Source organism: Passer montanus, unplaced genomic scaffold (assembly GCF_014805655.1).
Source record: "Passer montanus isolate IOZ18808 unplaced genomic scaffold, ASM1480565v1 scaffold746, whole genome shotgun sequence".
NCBI classification, from domain to species: domain Eukaryota; kingdom Metazoa; phylum Chordata; class Aves; order Passeriformes; family Passeridae; genus Passer; species Passer montanus.
Genome location: NW_024372658.1, coordinates 1,314 through 7,984, shown reverse-complemented (window position 1 = coordinate 7,984; position 6,671 = coordinate 1,314). Strand labels below are relative to the sequence as shown.

General features: G+C 48.9%; 1 long non-coding RNA gene across 1 annotated transcript; it reads left to right on the top strand.

Moving 5' to 3' along the window:
• The first annotated feature begins 211 nt into the window (after positions 1 to 211).
• LOC120512541 lies at positions 212 to 4,268 on the top strand. The gene is made up of 2 exons (XR_005630039.1): positions 212 to 1,793; positions 2,987 to 4,268. It is a non-coding gene; the product is annotated as an uncharacterized LOC120512541 (long non-coding RNA).
• The last annotated feature ends 2,403 nt before the right edge of the window (positions 4,269 to 6,671 follow it).

Here is a 6,671-nt window from a genome sequence, read left to right as displayed (position 1 = left end):
GCCGGAAGGGCTCTGCCTGCCCGACTGCTGAAACATCACGCTCCGTATTCTAGAATGCCTCAAAAACGTGCTGAAATGCTTTTAAAAGTTAATACTGTGTTTGTAGTGAACTCTGATTTCTCTGAGAATTGTTACTGGAGAGATTCAAAGCGGTAAATGCAGTGCCTTACTACTACTACTACTACTACTATTACTACTACTACTATTATTATTATTATTATTATTATTATTATTATTATTATTATTATTATTATTATTATTATTTCCAGCATACCACAATCTAATTTCTTTAACAGAGATGCTGATAACATTTACCATAGGCTATTATAATAAATACAATCTCAAGAAGCTCCCGGTTTGTTGGACACTTTGCCAAATTCTACATTGTAGTTTCTTTTGGTACAATTGCTCTTTAAAAAGTCTTAGTAAAGTTATGGTTCCATAAAATTTGTGGCTACCAAGAGTTTTTCTCAATGTGAAATTACATAGGATCAGCGTATTTGTCACACTTCTCTAATCCCTCCAGTAAATCCATCATGCCGTTATTTCAGCCATGCTTTGTTCACATTTTCAGTGCCTTTTGGTATTAACAGCAGCAGAAAAAGTTACATTTTGTAGTACCCAGAACTTTTAAGGACACTGATTGTTTGTGGGATTCTGTTTCATTTGAGTATGATTTTAGTGTTGGTAAGATTAAGCAAAGTTAGATCTCAGTAATGTTATGTTTTATTACTCTGTCGAGTTAATTTTAAGAGTTATTTATGTCGAGGTGGATTTCTGCCAGGTTTGAGTGTTGCTCAGTTTAGACAAGGTCAAGTTTCAGTCTTCTTCACTTTAACACTTTTCATCTTCTATTCCAGTTTCATAAGATCACTTTTTATTCAGTATTAAAGATGGTAACTTTCAGTTCCTTTAAGTGTACCTCTAATTCTACTGAGGCGACGCTGAATTGCACTGCAATTAATTTTAAGTCCCAAGTTAATTTTGTTTCAATATGAATGTTTACATTCCAAGATGTAGTTACTTCCTTCTACAGATGAGACAGACCCAGCTGAAACAGCAGTGATGGAACACTGACAAACACCTGCCCTTGCACAGAAGATCCAGTTTGCTGAGCCCTTGATCCCCTCACAGACTGCACAGGTGCCAGTGCTGCCCTGCCCAACAGGATCATTCATTGGCATCTCTTCTGTTTTATCTCCCACAGATAACTCAGGAGAGTGGGGGGTTGTCCTGCACTATGGCTGTGATCCACTGGGAGCTGTTCCTTGTTTCATTGCTATGGATCCAGGAGTGCTGGAAGAATATTGTCTCAAATTCCTGAGGCAGTCACTGCTGATGTATTGGTTCCATCATGTGAATTCACTGGTTTTTAGAACAGGCATTGTTCATAAGATATCATTACCTTGTTTATAAGTGGCTTTTCACAAACTTTGACACATCTTTGTGTAACTCTCACAGACACGTGTCGCTCTGGGATCTCTGTTCTGTTCTCCAGCTGCAGATGCCTCTCTTTGAACAGGCTCTGCAGCCGTTCCTGCCCTGCCTCCTCAGCCTTTGCTCCCTTCTCTTGTTTCAGCAGGGTTGCTGTGCCTTGAGCCAGGGCTGGCCCCTGATTCTCCTGTGCTTTCAGAGTTCCAGGATAAGATCTCTGGGCTCTGTGGAAAGCCTCACCTGAGCTGAGGCTCCTGTGGTCTTTACCAACCCTTCTGTGACACATCCTTGTGGGGCAGGGCTGTGAGCTGCTGAGGACAAGGCTGCTCCTGCTCTGAGGGAATCAGACACAGCCCCAGGTATGTTCACTGGAGGGGATTTCCCTCAATTTAGCCTCCAAAGCCGAGGGAAAATGCAGTTTCCCTCAACAAAGACCATTCTGGGAGCTTTTGCACATCATTTTTGTCTGTGCAGGTCCCTTCAGATGGAGGGTCTCCTCGATGGCACTCTTACCATGGCTCATCAAGGGGTTCCTCTCAAGGGAAGCCCTTTCGGACCAGGCACAGCGGGGTTTGCCCTCAGTTTGAACCTGACAATGATGAAAATGGGGCTCTTTCCCTCAATTCAAACACCACCATAAAGGTTTTCCCCTTCCATTTAAACATGGAAAATCATGGAAAACGGAGATGCCACCAATAGAGGCACCCAAAATAATGAAAAAGTAGTTTTCCTTCAAATGAGACCCTTCAAATCCCAGGTGAAATGGGATCCTCCCCAGTTCAAACACAATTACAGAAAAGCTTTCCCCCCTCCATTTAAATCCCTTTTCTCCTTGTCACCCCCATTTTTGGGGGCACTGGGGAGGGACTGGGGGCACTTCCCCCTCCCCACTACTCACCCCTGGGGCTGCTGCACCTTGCACAGTGCTGAGCACTTCCCTCCCAGTTCCCTGCCAGTGTCCCTCTTCCTGGCAAGCCCCGGCAGGGATGGGGAGAGCCCTGGGCAGGAGCTGGGAGCACCATTCCTGCCCAGGGCTCCTGAGATCCTCCCAGTGCTCCTTCTTGCTCACTCCCGCTGCTTCCACCATCCCTCCCAGTTCCCTCCTGGCATTCCCTGTGCTCCCAGTGTTCCCAGGATCTCTCCCAGTGCTCCCAGCAGCAAAGCACTGGGGCACAGCGTGCTCTGCTCTGGAAGAGGCGAGACTGGAGCTGCCAGGAGAGAAATCCCGAGTGGAAAAGCATTCCCTGCAGAGGAAGGGCTCTCCCCTCTCTGAGCACAGAGGCAGCTCAGGCTCCGGTGCTGACTCCAAACCGCTCCAGCTCCGAGTCCCGCTGCCCGAAATTGGGATGGCCCCACTTCCCAGCGCCCTGCTCCGAGCTCACACGGCTGAGGGGGCACTGCAGATTCAATAATTAATGCTCCTGGGCACTGCTTGAGCTCTGAGCTGCACACTGTCACACAGCACAAAACCCTTAACCAGGATGGGTTTCTCCTGCTGGCACAGGAAGAGAAGGAGAAATCTGACAGGAATGTTCTCCATCGTTCTGCCCAGGCTTTGGCAAACACTGCAGCTCCTGCACTTCGGGAATAACAAGTGGCCGATGAGAAGTGACTTTGGTGTCAGTGAGCAGGTTATCATGGATTGATCTCGCACTGGAGAGCAGTCTTCACACCCACTGCTCTCGGCATCACCCAAAGAGTTTGGAGGCTGCTGCCCGGCAGCTCCTGAGTTGTGTCTTCATGGTCAATCTCATCAGACCCTTGTTTAGTTGTAAAAACATCAATAAAATGCACAGAGCATTGGCCCAGGGTCTCAGGACTTGCATATCTCTTCCAAAGGAAGAGGGAAAAGAGTGTTTCTCCCAAACCACAGAGTTAAAATGTTCATGTTATCTACATATATTTTTAAAAGGAAGAGAACGAAAACAAAATATCCATTAATGTCCAAATGGTGCTTCTGTCTATTTCTGCTCTATTTTTTCACATGTTGAAACTCTAAGAAGACTTAAAAAAAAAAAAGCCACCAAGCAAACAAAAAACCCCACTAAATTTAAGCTGAAGGAGAAGCAATCTGGCTGCAGGCTTGTGGCACTCCACTGCCTGAGTTCCAGTCAGGGAGCTCATGCCCTCTGCAGTTAGAAGCCAAAGTTAGATCCCAAAGCACTGAGCATGAGCTTTCAGCTTTTTGAACACTGAACTGTAAGGAAAGCTGCTGGGCAGGGCCATGCTCCAGGCACATCTGTGGCATTTCCTCTGTCCAGCTCTCTCAGCTCAGCTCCTGTCTTTTCCTCTCCTGGCTGGGTTTGGCTCCTGCATTTCTTGAGGGGCTGGCCCTGCACTGATCAGAGCATGAACTGACCATAGACAAACAGCTTCTGGCAGGGTGGGTCTATCCTAAATGGAACATTTCCCAAAGTTATTCCAGTGCCTTAGTTTCACTTACTCAAGATGGCTTTTATAGGAACCTGGTTTAATGCATTCCATTTCTAAACAAGGAGTGCACAACGCTCCTGCACTCCCTGCCAGGGTCATTCTTTGAGCCTTGGTGAAAGGCTTTAGGGCAGCACAGAGCCTGTTAAGCACCAACAACTTAATCCAAAATGAAAATTAATACCATAGGCAGAGCCTGACTTTAAAACTATTTTAAAACGAAATTAAAGAGCAGTTGCATTGCCAATTGAGAAGATTAGAAAGGTTTCCTTAGCAGTTGTTGAGATGACAAAGTAAGGGAGAGGGGACGGAGCCTGGAGTGGGGGAAAGAAGGGGGAAACCTTCATTTGCACAGTGCCTTTTTCACCATCGTGCTGACAGCTCAAGGACTTGTAGAAACTGTTCTAATCTCAAGAAGTGAAAAGTTTCCTGGATGCTTTTCATTTCAGCTAGAGCCTAAGGAAGCCCTCAGCAGCAGCAGGAGATTGGGATAACTGCAAGGCTGGTTTCTGGAGCAGAGGGAGCAGGGTGTGCTCCTCAAAGGCAGACCTTCACCCACAGCAGCCAGAAGGTAGAAAAACAAGGATCCAACACAGCCTTAAGTGGGGAACGGGTTATTATCAAGGGTTTTAAAAGGAAAGAAGAAGGTCTGGGAAACAGGACCTGGAAAGTGAGAGAGGAAGGAAAACGGGAGGCAGCTGAGGCCTCTTCAGATTCGAAAAGTGAAGAGAAGGGAGGAGATGGGAGGAGGAAAGAACAAGGCGGGTACTAAATTCTAACGCATCGGGCACGCCCCCTTTGGCTCCCTGCCCGGGAACAGAGCGCAGCGCCGAGAAGCCTCGGCCCCGGAGCTCCCCTCAATTTAGTCCCAAATAAAAAGTGAATCAAGGGGGATTTTTCTCAGTTTAGCCTCCTGAAATGAGGGGAAATGCAGTTTCCCTCTTTAGTTTCCCTCAACAAAGACCATTCTGGGGGCTTTTTGACATCTTTTTGATGTGTGAAGGTCCCTTGAGATGGAGGGTCCCCTCGATGGCACTCTTACAATGGCTCATCAAGGGGTTCCTCTCAAGGGAAGCCCTTTCGGACCAGGCACAGCGGGGTTTGCTCTCAGTTTGAACCTGACAATGATGAAAATGGGGCTCTTTCCCTCAATTCATGCAGGATGATAAAGGTTTTCTCCTTCCATTTAAACATGGAAATCATGGCAAGCAATGATTGCCTGCCAAGGGAGGCACCCAGAATGAGGAAAAAGGTGTGTTATCCTTCAACTGAGACTCTTCAAATCGCAGGTGAAATGGGGATCCTCCCCAGTTCAAACACAATTACAGAAAAGCTTTCCCCCCTCCATTTAAATCCCTTTTCTCCTCATAACCCCCCATTTCTGGGGGCACTGGGGAGGGACTGGGGGCACTTCCCCCTCCTCCCTGCTCACCCCTGGGGCTGCTGCACCTTGCAGAGTGCTGAGCACTTCCCTCCCAGTTCCCTGCCAGTGTCCCTCTTCCTGGCAAGCCCCGGCAGGGATGGGGAGAGCCCTGGGCAGGAACTGGGAGCACCATTCCTGCCCAGGGCTCCTGAGATCCTCCCAGTGCTCCTTCTTGCTCACTCCCGCTGCTTCCACCATCCCTCCCAGTTCCCTCCTGCCATTCCCTGTGCTCCCAGTGTTCCAGGATCTCTCCCAGTGCTCCCAGCAGCAAAGCACTGAGGGCACAGCGTGCTCTGCTCTGGAAGAGGCGAGACTGGAGCTGCCAGGAGAGAAATCCCGAGTGGAAGGGGTTAGGAGCGGTGGTGCCCGGCAGGGCTGGCCCGGGAGCGCCGGGCTGTGGGGATTTCTCTGCAGTGCCCCCGGCCTGGAGCCGCTCGGGCGCGGGGGGAGCGGCAGGAGCTCGGCAGCTGCTTGGGCTGCTGTGCCCAGGTGTGAGGTGTTCAGCTGCTTCTGTTCTCTGAGAAGAATTCACAGCTTCTTCTTTCTTTTCTTCCTCATTTTTTTTTTTTTGGTTGGTTTTGGTTTTGTTTCTTCTTTTGTTTTCTTCTCTCTCTTTTTTTTCTCTCTTTTTCCTTGTAGTTAATCGGGGAGGTCTGTTCTGCCATGTTAGTCTGTAGTTAGTTTGCCGAGAAGGTGAGCTGTTTACAGATGCTGTGGTTCGATTGATAAGACTGAGAGCAAGTATGAAGTCCACAAAGAGAATAGGAGGAAATACAAAAATGTCAAGCACAACCCTAGCATGTGTTTTTTTACGCCTCCCTTTTACCACTTCCTGCCTTCGTGTCCCTTCCTCTGTGAGTGCCAGTGTTGTGGAGCAGTAATGCAGCAGCTGGCTCTCGGAATGCAGAGGCAGATACCACGCGGATGCCAAGCTGCACAGCGATGCTATTCCCATATGACCCCACCTTGCCCTTTCCCCTGCCCTGTGACAGCCCCGGGGTCGGGCCCTGCGGAAGGGCAGGCTGGGCACTGGGCACGGCCTGGCACCGGGGCCCTCCGCCAAGGCGCAAGGAAGCATCTTCAGCGAGGGACAGCGAGCACGGCTGTCGCTGCTGAGAGACTTGGGGAGCGCCAGGCTTACCTGGGACACCGAGGGCAGGAACGGGACAGCAGCCACTTGGGTCACCGAGCTGCGGGGCTGCAAACCACAGCGGGACAGGGCTGGGCTCCCAGCGCTCTGGCTTTTCACTATTCAGTCCTTTGTTGTAGTTTTTGTCAAGGTTGAAGAAACCTTTCTGAAATTTTAAAATTGAGGGCCGTTTCTCACACTAATTTTCAATCTGCTCTTGTAGCAGCATTCTGTCAGAAGTACCAGAAGGTCATT